Source organism: Puma concolor, chromosome B1 (assembly GCF_028749965.1).
Source record: "Puma concolor isolate L17-30 chromosome B1, mPumCon1.1.hap2, whole genome shotgun sequence".
NCBI classification, from domain to species: Eukaryota; Metazoa; Chordata; class Mammalia; order Carnivora; family Felidae; genus Puma; species Puma concolor.
Window position 1 is genome coordinate 157,985,988 of NC_141670.1, and position 16,828 is coordinate 158,002,815.

At 36.4% G+C, this 16,828-nt stretch overlaps 1 pseudogene; it reads left to right on the forward strand.

The window, feature by feature from the left end:
• Positions 1-1,397: 1,397 nt before the first annotated feature.
• LOC112858703 (putative ATP-dependent RNA helicase DDX43) overlaps positions 1,398-16,828 on the forward strand; it is a 28,083-nt pseudogene continuing 12,652 nt past the window's right edge.

Genomic DNA, 16,828 nt, shown 5'->3' on the forward strand with positions numbered 1-16,828 from the left:
ATAGCTCAATAGTACGTGTAATTTTTATAACATTAAATATAAAAATAATATTTCACAAGAAATCAGTAAATAATGTAAATATTGTTTTAGAAACTTTTCTTGGCCTCACAGGCTTTATGTTTCCCATTTGCTTCTGGCTATTAAAATGTTACACAAAACACCAGGCTAAAAAAGACAGATTTCCAAGGAGCTGAGCTGTAAATTCTTGACATATTATTTGATGAAGGTAAATAGTGTCATTTTCTACTTTATTAACTTCATGTGATAAACACGCTGATCTTAAAAAAATTATTATATTTGGAAGAGAGAAGAGATAGCTTGTTTAGAGTCACCCTAGCCATAATTTATTGGGCCCTTCTGTGACTGCTATGGATCTCAAACTCTGATCCGTTAATGTTATCTAGTATTTGGCTAATGGGATATATTTTCTTTTTTTCTTTATCTAAAAATGTGACAAAAGAAGACTAAGAGATGTTTTCCCAAAGGGCAATGGGATTTATGAATCATCAAATACATAAATCAGTTGTCTTCCTCCCTTTCTTTCTTTCTTTCTTTCTTTCTTTCTTTCTTTCTTTCTCTTTATGACAGCAATACATTCCTATTTAAATCTGTTTATAGATTATCATTATCCTAGTTCTCTTATAGTTTTTCTTCTTATTGTAGCTTCTGTCATTTCCAAGCAACACATGTGAATTTGACCTTGACATTGTTAATCTTGGCTGTGCTTTGCCACAACTTTATCTTCATTTCCTCCCTCAAAGCCTCAGTAAATAGACTGTGATTAATCAGGTAACTGAATAATTTTTAGCTCATATATTTTTGAGCCTAAGCAGTCAAATTACTTCTTATATCTCTGGGAATTATTAAACAGGATGTCCATTAACATTAGTGAATATGTGTGGCATTTTTCCTTAATAAGGATGCTGAGTGTATATATACTATAACGAAGGATAATTCCTCTAGATTAGTGGCCCTCATCATTTTTTGTTTTTTGCAGAGACACACTTGACGGCTGATACTCTCATGACCAACATGTTCGCATGGAGTTACACTGGAGGACTTTCAGTCCCCCCTGCAAGTTCACTCTTTCCTGGTCACTCATGAATTCCCACTAAATGGCAGTGAATTACTATTAGAGTTATAACTACAAACAACTTTATTTAAACACTTTTTTTTTTGCGAAGTAATTTATTTGGGGAAAGCAATGCTTAAATATCATCAGTAACCAATCAGTTTACATGCCCCTCCCTGCCTGCCAGTACCTTACCCACAGTGGAGTGTTGTGGCTCTGATGATATCTATGGATGTAGACCTGAACTCAACACTGAAAACTCAGATTGGTCACCTGGCTATCTTTGCACACCTCTTTTATAGAATATGCTGTTGTGAAAGTAGTAATGGTTCAAGTTAGGAAACTAGAGAAGAGAGAAGTCCAGTTCCTAGACTTCTTGGTGACACCGGTAAGATAACAAAAGAATATTGACACTTGTTATGCTCTTGCTTTTGTTTATACTAAGACTTTCAACTCTCAAAATGAAAGAATGAGGATCTTATCAACCTAGAGGAGTCTAAAGATGCTATGGACTTGATTAGTAAAAACAAATAAAAGCAACGACAAAAAAATTGTTTCCCCATTAAAATGAAACCCTGATTACTGAAGGAATTATTTGCCTGATATATCATTTCAGGTCACATATGCTTTTAAGTATTTGATGAGTTAGTAGGTACCATGTTTGATTACAGTTCTTTGACATTTTCTACTGTGCTATTTAATAATAAATTGGAAAGAAAGGCCATTTAAAGCAAATGTTTACATTCTTTTAAATACACAAAGCAACTATGAGCCACAGAGACAACAAATCTAAAAAGAGAAGAGATTCTTAAGAAACGGGCTTAATTTATAAACCCTTAAAATCAGTGTGCAAAATTATGGGTATATGCATACGTGTGGTGAGAAAAAAGTTCATAACCTTTATTGGTTTCTTAAGTGGGGGTCATGGTCTATTAAAAAGCTAAGGACTAAACACTACTTTAATAGTAATGTTTTATAAGAGACAGAATAACAATGTTCTGGTGGACTGGGGAATGAAAAGGGTACAGGTTGCCAAGTTAGATTGCTTTCCAGCCATTCTGACTGAATTTGCCACAATAGTATTTCGTTTTTAGTTAAAGGAAGTTGGTACAACACATATAATCACAAAAATGTTCACAATATCAAGTACAAACAATTCTAGGGCTAATCATCTCGTGGGTCCTTTTCTGTTGCGTCTCTACATCGAATTGGGCTGAAGTTTGGCAAATTACGGCCCATGGTCCAAATCTGACCCACAGTCTGTTTTTATATGGTCTGCCAGCTAAGAAAGCTTTTACATTTTTTTGGAGAATTTGCAACAGAAAGCCTATGCATCCTGTAAAGTCTGTATATCCTGTAAAGATATATACTTTATGTTCCTTTATAGAAAAGTTCAATACCCCCAATCAGTGAATTAGACAATTCAGTAAGTCTTTTGGACAGTAGCTAATATTTATTAAGGGCTACAAATTGCCTGGTTATGTCCTGGAGCTGGTGATACATCAGTGAGAAAAAAAATGACCCAGATTATTTGCTTTTACGAATCTCATTTAGAGGTTATTTAGAGGACACAAAAATAAAATAGCAGATGAATAAATTGAATCAATTTTATAGTATGTTCGAAAGGAATAAATTTTGTGGAGAAAAAATGGAGCAGGATATGGGAATTTGGAAATTTTGAGGGACGAGTGAGATTAGCTCTTGAAAAGGTGGTTAGAGTTGACCTCACTCAGAAGGTAATATTGGTGCAGACTTGAAGGAGATTAGGAGATAAAAATGTAGCAAACAGTCAGTGCAAAAACCCTGAGATTGTATCTGATGTTCAATAAAGGTGGAGGAGAACAATTAAAAACTGACTTTTTACATTGATAAGCCATGTTTCAGTCTCTCTCAGGCACAGGTACTCTTAAGCATATATAGTTTAAATTTTGCCACAAGTAAATCTCTCTTTATGTTATGAAAATACACCCAAGCGTAATGAATGAGTCGTCTGGGTTTCTGAATTAAAATGTTATCTGGGAGAGCATCGAGCGGGCTCCGTCAGCAGCTTCTGCTGGGACGTACCCGCCACGACTCGGTGGAGTGCTGCAGAGTCGAGGGGAGCGGCATCGGAGGAGCCGGATCTTGCTGGGGTATCCAGTTCAGGTCAAGGCAAAAAGTAGGCGCCCCCTCCTCCTCCTGGGTTGTTGCTTCTCGTCCAAGCTTGGCGATGTCCCGGGCTCCGGATAGGAGGCCTGCGGAGGATCCAAACTGATGAGGTCTGGGGGGCCCCTAGGGGCGACAGAGGTGGCGGCTAGAGGAACCCCTGCGAACCGCCGCTCCGCTTTGGATTGAAGCACGTGGGTCAGCGCTGTCATTGGTCGTGGTGCGTCAAAAATCAGAGACCTCCAGGGGTGCCTTGGTGGCTCCGGTGAAGCTCTTACTTCAGCTGAGGTCGTGATCTCACAGTTCATGAGTTCGTGAGTTCCTGCCCCGCACTGGGCTCTGTGCTGCCAGCTCAGAGCCTGGAGCCAGCTTCAGATTCTGTGCCTCCCCGGCTCTCTGCCCCCATCCTGCTTGCGCTCTGTCTTTCCCTCCCTCTCTCTCTCTTTTTTTTTTTTTTTTTTCCAACGTTCATTTATTTTTGGGACAGAGAGAGACAGAGCATGAACGGGGGAGGGTCAGAGAGAGGGAGACACAGAATCGGAAACAGGCTCCAGGCTCTGAGCCATCAGCCCAGAGCCTGACGCAGGGCTCGAACTCACGGACCGCGAGATCGTGACCTGGCTGAAGTCGGCCGCTTAACCGACTGCGCCACCCAGGCGCCCCTCCCTCTCTCTTTTTTTAAAGTTTATTTATTTTTGAGAGAGAGAGAGAGAGAGAGAGCAAGTAGCGGAGGGGCAGAGAGAGAGAGGGAGAGAAAGATCCTGAGCAGGCTCCAGGCTCTGAGCTGTCAGCACAGAGCTTGACATGGGACTTGAACCCACAAACCGTGAGATCATGACCTGAGCCAAAATCGGATACTCAACTGACTGAGCCACCCACGCGACGCTCTCTGTCTCTCTTTCTCTCAAAAGTAAATGAACATTAAAAAAAAAAAAAAAAAAAGCCTCTTAAAAAAAAAAAAAAAAGACCTCCAAAGTACAACAAACAGGAAAATACAGATAATCAAAGATTATCTCCATGCACAGGTCAAAATTTTTGGCAGCAAGGCAATGAAGAAGAAGCCAAAACAGTGACAGATAATTTTCTAAAAAAAAAAAAAAAACAAAAAAAACACACTAAAATTGCAATGCAAAGCCCAGAATTGATATTGTTGCATTCCAACCTTCTGTGGGAAGACATGTAAGGACAGATAGTAATGTTACAGCGAATCAGCTATTCACTGATTGGGATCAAATTGGAGAAAATGCTTTGAAATGGAGGGAGGGAATGGGAAGATTTACCTCCAGTTAAGAAAAACTTTACATGGAGTCAGAAACAACAAGTTCAGCGTCCAAGTGCAAGTAGACACTTGGAGGAAAGAAAATTTTGATATAATGTGTGATGACTTGAAAGATGGTCAGAAGTGTCATATACCCAGTCCTACTGTAAATTTGAGGATGTTTTCAATGCAGGCACGGCCAATAGTTCTACAAGGAAAAGATCTTATAGGATTAGCCCAAACTGGGACAGGGAAGATGTTGTCCTACTTAGTGCCTGGATTATCCATCTTGATTTACAGCCCATAATTAGAGAAAAAAAAGAACGGACCCAGAATGTTAGTTCTTACACCCACTAGGCAATTAGGTCTTCACGTAGAAGCAGAATGTTCTATGTATTCATATAAAGGCCTTAAAAGTGTTTGTATATATGGTGGTGGAGATAGAAATGGAAAAATACAATAACTGAAAAAAGGAGTAGATATTATTGTAACTCCTGGAAGACTGAATGATTTACAAATGAGTAACTGTTCCAATCTCAGAAGCATAACCTACTTGGTATTAGATGAAGTCGATAAGAAGCTAGACATGGGATTTGACCCCAGATAATAACGATTTTATTAGATGTGCACGAGACAGGCAGACTATTATGACAAGTGCAACGTGGTCATATGCTGTCCGTGGACTTGCACAATTTTATTTGAAAGAGCCAATGATTGTATATGTTGGTACTTTGGATCTTGTTGCTATAAGTACCATGAAACAAAACGTAATTGTCACCACAGAAGAAGAGAAATGATCTCATATCCAAGTGTTTTTTGAAAACTTGTCTCCCAAGGACAAAGTCATAATGTTTGTCAGCAGAAAAGTTTGCTCATCAAGTGACCCAATTCTGCGACATGGATTGGTGGGAGTCCCTTCACGGTGACAGAAAACAGATGGCCAAAAGAGAACATTAGAAAAGTTTAAAACAGGTAGAGTAAGAATATTGATTGCTTCAGATTTGTTATCTTGAGGTCTCAATGTCCACGATATCACACATGTCTATAATTATGATTTCCCTGGAACATCAAAGAATGTGTACATAGAGTAGGGCACACTGAAAGAGCAGGGAGGACTTAACATCCATTACTCTCATCACTAGAAATGACTGGAGGGTTGCTGGTGAGTTAATATTCTGGGTATCTTCTTTGAGAAATATCTGTTCATGTTGTTTGTCTATTTTTTACTTGGATTAGTTTTTGGAGGGATGTTGAGTTTTATAAGTTCTTTATATATTTTTGATACTAACCCTTTACTAGATATGTCACTTAAGCATATCTTCTCCCATTCTGTAGGTTGCCTTTTACCTTTGTTGATTGTTTCCCTTGGCCTGCAGAAGCGTTTTGCTTTGATGTAGTTCCAGAATTTGCTTTTCGTTTTTGTTTCCCTACTTGGGAGACATATCTAGAAAGAGGTTGCTATGGCTGATGTCAAAGAAGTTACTCTGTGTTCTCTTCTAGGATTTTTATGGCTTCCTTTCTCACATTTAGGTCTTTAATCCATTTGGGTTTATTTTGTGTATGGTGTAAGAAAGTGGTCTAATTTCATTCTTTTGCACGTAGCCGTCCAGTGTTCTCAATACCATTTGTTTAAGATACTGCATTTTTCCCATTGGATATTCTTTCCTACTTTGTCAAAGATTATTGACCAAATAATTGGAGGTTTCTTTCTGGATGTTCTATTCTATTATATTGATCCATATGCCTATTTTTATGCCAGTACTCTATTTTGATTACTACAGGTTTGTAATATAACTCAAAGTCCAGAACTGTGATGCCTCGAGTTTTTCTTTTCTTTTTTTGTTTTTTAAGATCACTTTGTCTATTCAGAGTCTTTTGCAGTTCCATGCGTATTTTAGGGTTTTTTGTTCTAGCTCTGTGAAAAATGCTGTTGGTATTTTGATAAGGATAACATTAAATATGTACATTGCTTTGGGGAGTATAGACATTTTAACAATATTTGTTCTTTCAATCCATGAGCATGGAATGTCTTCGCATTTCTTTGTGTTGGCTTGAATTTCTTTCATCAGTGTTTTATAGTTTTCAAAGTACAGATCTTTCACATCTTTGGTTAGGTTTATTCCTAGATATTTTGTTAATTTTGTTATTTTGGGTACAATTGTAAATGTGATTGTTTCCTTAATTTCTCTTTCTGCTGCTTCATTATTAGTGTATAGAAATGCAACAGATTTCTGTGCATTGATTTTGTATTCTGCAACTTTACTGAGTTTGTTTATCGGTTCCAGCAGTTTTTTGGTGGAGTCTTTGTTGTCTATATGTAGTATTATGTCATCTGCAAATTGTGAAAGTTTTACTTTTTCCTTACTGATTTGGATTCCTTTTATTTCTTTTTGTTGTCTGATGGCTGTGGCTGGTATTTCTAGTACTATGTTGGTCATCCTGGTCATCCTGGTCTTGTTCCTGACCTTAGGGGAAAGCTCTCAGATTTTCTCCATTAAGGATGATGTTAACCGTTGGTTTTTCATAGATGGGCTTTATTATGTTGAAGTAAGTTCCTTCTAACCCTGTTTTGTTGAGGGTTTTTATTATGAATGGATATTGTACTTCATAAAATGCTTTTTCTGCATCTGTTGAAATGATTATGTGGTCCTTATCCTTCCTCTTACTGATGTGATGTATTGCATTGATTGACTTGCGGATGTGGAACCACCCTTGAAACCCAGGAATAAATCCCACTTGATCGTGGTGATAATTTTTTTAATGTATTGTAAAATTTGATTTGCTAGTATTTTATTGAGAATTTTCAAATCTATGTTCATCAGGGATATTGGCCTGTAGTTTCTTTTTTAGTGGTGTCTCTATCTGGTTTTGGTATTGAGGTAACATTGGCCTCATAGAATGGATTTGGAAGTTTTCCTTTCTTTTTTATTTTTTGCAATAGTTTGAGAAGAAAAGTTATTAACTCTTCTTTAAGTGTTTGGTAGAATTTTCCTGTGAAGCCATCTGGGCCAGGACTTTTGTTTGTTGTGAGTTTTTTGATTACTGATTCAGTCTCCTTGGCTGGTAATCAGTCTGTTCAAATTTTCTATTTCTTCCTGTTTCTGTTTTGGTAGTTTATATGTTTCTAATAATTTATCTATTTCTTGTAGGTTGTCCAATCTGTTGACATAGTTCATATTATTGTCTTATAATTATTTGTACTTCTATGATGTTGGTTGTCATTTCTCCTCTCTTTTATTTTGTTTGAGTCCTTTTTCTTTTCATCTTGATAAGTCTGGTAAAGATATATCAATTTTATTGAGTTTTTCAAAGAACCAGCTCCTGGTTTCATTGATCTGTTCTATTATTTTTTAGTTTCTATATCATTTATTTCTACTCTAATCTTTATTATTTCCTTCCTTCTACTGGTGTTAGGTTTTGTTTGTTGTTCTTTCTCTAGGTCCTTTAGGTATAAGTTTAGATTGTTTATTTGAGATTGTTCTTGATTCTTGAGTAGGTCTGTATTCCTATAAAATTCCTTCTTAGAATCACTTTTGTTGCATCTCAGAGGTTTTAGACTATTTTGTTTTCATTTTCATTTGTTTCCATGTACTTTTTCATTTCTTCCTTTATTCCTGGTTGACCCATTCATCGTTTAGTAGCATGTTATTTAAGCTCCATGTATTTGTAGTTTTTTCAGAATTGTCCTTGTGGTTGACTTCTAGTTTCATAATATTGTGGTCAGAAAATATGCATGGTATGATTTTGATCTACTTGAATTCGTCAAAGTTTGTTTTGTGGACTAGTATGTGATCTATTCTGGAGAATGTTCCATATCCACTTGAAAAGAATGTGTATTTTGCTGTTTTAGGATGGAATGTTCTGAATGTATCTGTTAAACCCATCTGTTCCAGTGTGTCATTCAAAGCCATTGCTTCCTTGTTAATGTTCTGTTTAATTCATCTGTCCATTGATGTAAGTAGAGTGTTAAAGTCCCCTATTATTATTTATTATCTGTTAGTTCCTTTATGTTTGTTATTAACTGATTTATGTATTTGGGTGCTTGTATGTTGGGTGCATAAATATTTACACTTGCTGTATTTTCTTGTTGGATTGTCCCCTTTATTATTATATAGTACCCTTCTTTTGTCTCTTGTTACAGTCTTTGCTTTAAAGTCTATTTTGTCCAATGTCAAGTATTGCTTCTCTGGTTTTCTTTTGCTGTTCATTTGCATGATGCATGTTTCTCCATCCTCTCACTTTCAATCTGCAGGTGTCTTTAGGTCTAAAATGGATCTCTTGTAGGCACACACAAAAATATTTTTATCGACTTTTCTTAATGATCATGCCTGCATGATATGTTGAGAATTTGTATGGATGTCTGCACTATTCAGTACAGTACTAGCTACATGTGACTATTTAAATTTAAATTATAATTAACAAAAGTAAGCATTCTGTTCTTTAGTTGTACTAACCACATTTCAAATGCATAATAGCTACATGTGCCAGTAGTTACTATATGGAACAGCATAGATTATAGAGCATTTCTATTATCACAGAAATTTCATTGGAGAGTGCTGCTCTAACAGAAATACTGAATACACTTAATAGAACTTTTCTGAAGAATTGAGATTATAAGAATGAAGTTGCCTCCAAAGACAAGTATTTCACCTAAGGGAATAATATATGAGGAAAATTGGTCAATCAACCAGATAATACTTTGCATATTGTAAGCATTCTATAAATTTTTGAATGATGTCTAAATGAGGGAGCAATGTTGCACTATCACCAAGTAATTCTAATCAACTTTCCTGAAACATAGTCTAGTGTTATCTTCTTTTTCCAGAAAAACGCACAATTTAAGTAAATTATTACTTTTAGAACTGATATGTTGACTCCATCCTCTTTTGAATCTTTAGCCTCTGTCTTTTTAATTAGATTATTTCTAGATATTTACTATGTTATTTACATATTCAATGCCCAGAAATTATCCTTATTTCAAAAATCTGGCCAGAAATGATATAAAAGCAAAGTATTTTACGTTTACCTGAAGATGGTCATCCCCCCTTGAAAAGTAATGTTCTGTGCTCTAAGACAGCACTGTGATTCCTTTAATTAAGAGAAGATAATTTTTTAGCACCATAATTGAGGCCAGCACTGGAGCAGGAAGTCATTTTGGCTCCAGATTAAAGAAATATTAAACGCTTGGCCCCTGAAGACTCAAAGGCCGACTAGAAAAATGATAAACTTCAAAGTACCATCCCATAGATTGTGATGGTCTTTGAAGAAACCCAGACATGAAGATACTGGCTTCACCCTAGACACGCCAAAGTTCCTCAGATACTGCAAAATTTAAGGTCAATAAGAAAAGATTATGAAATAGGTTTTCCGTATATGGAACAAATAAATGTGAAAGTCCTGAGATTTGTATATTAGATTGGTTGCAACTGGTAACATGTTGCAATAGAGATCACAAAATAGAATTGATAAACTTAAGCTGGGGAGAATCCTATTTTTTTTTTTTTAAAGGAAACTAACAGTGATGGACAGAAGAGGTCACACGTTGCTATTTTCCTAGTTTACTTCTAGATTCATGTGAAAAATGATTCATGATTCTGGATTCATGTGAAAAATATAAAAACATATAGCAAATTTAGGTATGAAAGGCCAAAGAATGAAATAATGTTTCTAAAGGGACTTTAGGGGCGCCTGGGTGGCGCAGTCGGTTAAGCGTCCGACTTCAGCCAGGTCACGATCTCGCGGTCCGTGAGTTCGAGCCCCGCGTCGGGCTCTGGGCTGATGGCTCAGAGCCTGGAGCCTGTTTCCGATTCTGTGTCTCCCTCTCTCTCTGCCCCTCCCCCGTTCATGCTCTGTCTCTCTCTGTCCCAAAAATAAATAAACGTTGAAAAAAAAAATAAATAAAGGGACTTTAATATACCCAGACTATAGCATTTATAAACTAGGACATGCTACCCCCTGGTTCACTTCCAGACCATTGCTCAGTGTACTGAGAAACATGACCACATACTGACTGGCACATGTTCAGAACTTGACGATTTGACATGGGAAAAATATTTTCATATTTAAGCGTACATTTGGCAAATAGAAGTGTTAACAATAAGACTGTGGGTAACTTGCCGTATGTTTTGTACAATGGATACTTATTGATCTTATAAACAGAGAAGAGCACAGAGCTGAATATTTTACAATTGAAAATCCTCACTTACTTTCTAATATAATTTTTTTTCCTTAGTTCGATAGACATAACAAAGGGCACAGAGCCTAAATAGTTCCGTTAGTCTATGCCATGAATGGTAAATGGATGCTACCCATATCATTGGACCTACATTTCAAGGTGTATGTGAAATGTTTGTACTCTTAATATGTCCAGAGTTTCCCAGGTGAAACATAAACTTTGAAACATAAACTGCCAAGTTTCCAGTGTAAGGTGTTTTTTTTTTTTTTTTAAAGCAGAACAATAGGACTGAACAAAATATTTTAGCTTCTCTAAATATTTTCTCCCCTTACCTTGCATCTCACCCTTTGGTTGGTCAGTAAAATGCTGCTAAAGTAAAAGAAATTTCTGATACTTTCACTAAAATGTGCTACAGTTATGTCCTGGATCTAAAATTGTAGGACAAGAGGACAAATAGATACCCAGAAACAATTATTAAAAGACACAAAGAAAAACAACAACTAATACCTAGGTAACCTTGCATCCTGTAGATTTTGGATGAAGTTGTTACAAAATGCTTTTGTTGCTATCCAGAAGATGGTGGGAGAAAATACAGCCTTAATTCAGGTCGCATAATCATTTTCCGTTAAATGTTTAGAAGTCCTGCTTTCTTCCACAGCACAACAATTACACAGCAGAGCATAATTATTTTACAGTCAATTGAGTACACCAAATGGGCATATTTATGAAACCTGATTTATACTTCATACTTGCAACACTACATGAAGCGTGGCCTTACCTCCCACCAAACCTGCAGTCAGTAAAACCGTCAGAAGGACTCTTTGCTTCAGCTCCAAAGCAAAATAACTGAAATGTTGGTACCGCACTTAGCTTTTTCCTATCAAGTGTACTGCAAAGAGGAAAGGCAAAGAAAGCAATGTGGTATCTGTGGACAGGTTCCATAAAAGTTTTATGGCTTTAGTTCATGCCCTGATTCTTGCTGTGGTGAGCAAGTACATTTTTCATTAACCTATCCCACAAAGCAATGAGACAGTCTACATTTAAGGGATGACCTTCTCCATATAAACTCAAACTTGTTTTCCTTGTACTTCAATAACTAATAATTATTTATGAAGGTTTGCATAATTACCTAAGATACTGCAGGAGTTTGGTCACATTATGACCTTCATAAGAACTTCTTGGGACATGGTATTTCCAAATTTTTGAAGAGATACTCTAATTCCTTGTCTTTTTTTCTCACACATTTATACAGTTGGCAGTGAGGCATCAATTCACAGTGATGACTTACTGGTACCATCAGTGAGTTTAAAGAGGTCTCTGTAAATATTTAAATTAGGCATTTCTGTTTTAGATGCAAAAAAAGTCCAGGCTGCTGTTCTAATGCAATTACAGAAAAACTAAATAATAGGTGATTTTGTTGAATTTGCTGATTAATCATGTGTAATGTCTATGTTTTTCTTATTAATTGCTTTATTTTAATTGCATAAGGATATAAAGTCTTCTGATTTCACTCAGGACTGAAAGAGGGGAAATACTTACTTGGAATTAATGAGCAAACTGTGGAGTCCTGGGTTTATCGGTAATTCTTCAGGGTCTGAGCACGGCCTAATATGGGGACTATAAAACAAGATTCCTCTATGTGTTATTGACTTCCAAATGAAAAAAAAAATTATTCACTCCTTTCATAAGACCTGTGCACAGCAGCTCATGTTGATGGCTTCCAAGCACAGTAAACTAACACATTAGGGTAAACAGATGTTTTCTCTATTAACAGTATCAACCATCTGGCTGCAGGCCAAATCAAGTCTGGGAAGTAATTTCAACTGGCCTGTCTGTTAATGCAAAAACTGACTGAACAGTCTCTCCTGCTCATCTTCCCATCCTGCAAAGGATGTTTCTTCCAGTGTATGATTCATGGAAGAACAGGAAGGAGAGAGATCATTTCAAAGAGTTAATTAATTCTTAGTTGCAATTTTATTCAATTATCTGTTTAAAATATAAAATGTACAGCATTCAAGATGCTAAGATCTAAACTAAGTATGATGTAGAAAATTAGGGAAAATGTAGAGATAAATTTTCTTAAACACTGGAATCAGCTGCGGTATCTAATTTAATCTTTATTTAAAGAACCCAGTCCCTGGGAGACCATGAAACTAGGTTGCCAACTGCCTACTGAAAAAATAAAGGAACAAAAGTAACTTTTGCTAAAAAGAGGTAAAATCATGACCATCTCACATATTACTTATTTTTGGTCATTAAATATTGTTTATTCAGATATAATTGCCTTAGTTCATTTTATCTTTCATATAGTAATGATTCTTGAATTATATCAATGCAATATTAATACAGACATTATCTCTTAACCTAACCTAAGCAAATCAGAATAAAACAAAGGAAAATTATAATTCATAATATCATTTGCACAGATGTAAAATCTCAAGTAAGATTTAGTAAAAATTAATTTCTTTCATTTATTCCCAGATACTTGTGATAAATACCCACCTTTGCAGAATTTCCTTTTGTTCTTATTTCTTAGTTCTTTCTTTGCCTCTAAATCATTTTCTTTTCCTAACCATATTAGCTATGTATATAGTGGAAAATTGAATCCCAAGAAGACACATCTTTATAAATGGATGAATAATTCTCCTGGGCTAGAAATTATTTAACTGATACTGAGCTACAAAATGGTATCTTCACGAGGCTAAACCTAATACAACTATTTCTTGTCCTATCTGTAGACAGACTAGAGGATTAACTAGGAATTGTGTGGCTTTTTAAAAAATGTTTATTATTTATTTTGAGAGAGAGAGAGAGAGAGACAGAGAGTGACCAGGGGAGGGGCAGAGAGAGAGAGGGAGACAGAGAATCCCAAGCAGATTCCACACTGTCAGTACAGAGCTTGACATGGGGCTCGAACACACAAACTGTGAGTTGATGACCTGAGCCGAAACAAGAGTCAGAGGACTAACTGAGCCACTCAGGTGCCCCAGCAATTGTGTTTTAAGGAATCTAGTAGCAAGCTTATTTTTAGTGGTTTTCTAATGTTCCCACAAGATTTCCTGAGTTAATCAACTAACATAGAGGTGCGGTATAAGGAAGGAGCTGCCAAAGCATGTTGCATAGTGTGGACAGAACGTGAGATGAGTAGACGTAGATGTAAATCCTGAATTAGGCACTTACAATTTGTCTATTCACTGAACAAACGCACACCCAAACTCCTTTTAAAAATTCATTAAAGTGCTGGGGCACATGGGTGGCTCAGTGAGTTAAGCGTCCAACTCTTGATTTCAGCTCAGGTCATGATCTCACAGTTTGTGAGATCGAGCCCTGTGTTGGGCTCTATACTGACAGCACAGAGCCTGCTTGGGATTCTCTCTCTCCTCTCTGCTCCTCTCTCTCTCTCTCTCTTAAAAATAAATAAGCATTAAATTAAAAAAAAACTATTAAAGTGCTTATTATGCTCCAGGTACTGTGTTTTAATATTTGGTGTACCATAATGAAAAAGATTGACTAGATTCTCGACTTTCTTGAGTGTCTAGTCTAGTGGAGAAAATGTGTACCAACTGGCAACCTATCAAATAAAATAACTGAACATTGAGAACCATGCTGTGAAAAAGAAGAATAGAGCAATGTAACAGAAAGTAATAGGACTTGGGTTTTGTAGCTCAGTTGGTATTGATGGATCAGAAAGGACTTCTCTGAAGAAGGGGCATTTAAACTGAGACTCTAAATTGTAATGGAGGCAGCCATTTGGAAAATGACAGAAAGAGCGATTGAGGCAATGAGGGTGTAATCTATAAGCCCATGAGAAGAAAGAGCTGAGCTCATTAGAAAGCTGAATGAAGGAAAATATGTCACCTCTTAGGTAAGATTTTAAACCTTTCAGAAAGCTTAGATGAGAGGCTGTAAAAATAGGTCTGGTGTGATCTGCCTCATATATTTGTTTGGGAATAATAATACCTAATGTATATTGATAAGTTCTATTTACCAGCACTATTTGAAGCACTTGCTCTGAATTTCTAATTCAGATCCTATAACAAGACCTCTTCTCTGTCACTGTCTTTATTTATTTAGGTAAGGAAACAGATTTTTGGTAACTTAGGTAGTTAGTAAGTCAATCCAGCAATCTGACTCAAGAGATCATCCTCTTAGCAATAACATGAAATAATGTAGAAAAAGGTTCCAAGACATCATGCTTGTTCTTGTAAGTGTAGAAATTGTTGTTAGGAGCACCTAGGTAGCTCAGTCGGTTAAGCATCCCACTTCCGCTCAGGTCATGATCTCCTGGTTTGTGAGTTTAAGCCCCGCATTGGGCTCTGTGCTGACAGCTCAAAGGCTGGAGCCTGCTTTGGATTCTGTGTCCCTCTCTTTATCTGCTCCTCCCCTACTCATGCTCTCTCTCTCTCTCTCTCTCTCTCTCAAAAATGGAATAAACATTAAAAATTAAAAAAAAAAAAGAAATCGTTGTTATTATTATCAGTACTCTGACTGATATGTAAATATTTCAGTCTGACCCAGCATTGATCTTTCCTACATGTATGTATAAAGCGATTAAATTTGTCTTTAAAACCAAAGTAATTTTGAGAGTGAAAGTGTTTGATTACATGGATACGACAGGCATTAACTAATACTGTCTTGGGATAGTATGGAATAAATGGCTGTTGTACCTAACATGTGAATTTGCCATCATTGGCCTGAGGTCACATTTGTAGTGAATACAGCAGCAGGCTACTGTTTCGTGAATTTCTTAAGCTGGGAGAGAATTTAGAGGCCATCAATTACAATATCTTGTTTTATAAATAATTTGCTTTTAAGGCCCAGAGAGATGAAATTACTTGCCCAAGATAAGAGCTGGTTAGTTCCAGAACTAGACTAGAAACTCAGTGATTTTTTTTTAGTATTCCTGGCTGCTTAAAGACAAACGTGTATTTCTTTAGCTGGAACTGAATGGAATGGATAGAAATTTACTTATCCCATCACCCCACTGGCAGAGTGTTTTTTTTTGTTTTTTTTTTTAAACTAGTAACTTGTATCATGAAGCCAGCCAGGATTCACAGACAATCCTAGGAACATTTTAGAGTAGGACCATCAGCAGTGTTATGGAATGTGGAATCAGAAGGCCCTAAATTAGGTTTTAGCTTTGACCTTGTCATTGTTTAATTTAAGGGCCTTAAGCCAGTTACTTACTCTTTCTAAGCCTTGATTTCCTCACTCTGAGAGAGAGGACTTGAAAAAAATCCCTTTGAAGTCCTTTTTTTTTCTTTTCTTTAAGTTATATAAGAACAATAGTCTGAGTTTGGGGAAAGATAGTTGGTAAAGAGAAAAGTGAAGGTACCACAGACAGATTTCAATTTTGCCAAGGGCTAGTCTTGAGTCTGTTGCATGTTAAATCACATAGTTCTTGAACTGGATTAGTGAGTAGGTAGATAGAGATATTGATTAGGACACCAGTGATTATCCAGTAAATTATGCATGACTGAGTTTAAGTAGACCAACAGGATACTTTTGGACCATTTCCCACAAGACGAACTAACATTGACAGCTCATTTTCTGGAATCATGTGAGACTACTCAGGGGTTACAAATGGATAATAATGGGGATTTAAAAATTTAGATCCTAAAATAAAGGACAACTAAGGGCCTGGAAAAGAGTTCTACTATTGGATTTTTTTTTTAAGTTATTAATGTCCCGAGACATTTATTTGTCTCTACATTTTTATATAACATGGAAATAATTGCTAAGTGTTCATGTTGTTCAAGTCAGTGGTAACAATAAAAGAAATATAGGTAAATTTTTAGGTATTCAGTTCTAGAGTCAAATAAGTGGGTTTAAATAGTTGATTGCCTGATTTACAGGACTGTGGTGAGAATTTAGTGAGAAGATGTACGTACTCAGTAACCCTAGTGTGCCTCAGCTGCATTGGCTTTCTTTCCCTTCTCTGATTGCATTACACCCTCTTCTCTTCTGTACCAAAACACAGAGATTGTGGAAAATATTGTAGATTGGCTTCCTCAACCTATGTTGTCTCTCTAATAGCATACCTTCCTTTAAACTAGAGTCTAAAAAAATAAATAAATACCATATTTATTAGATTTCAATGTGTCAGGATTCCAATGAGACTGTCTTCCACCAAATAGATACACATATATGAGAGAAGGAAGGCAAGAATAAACATCTG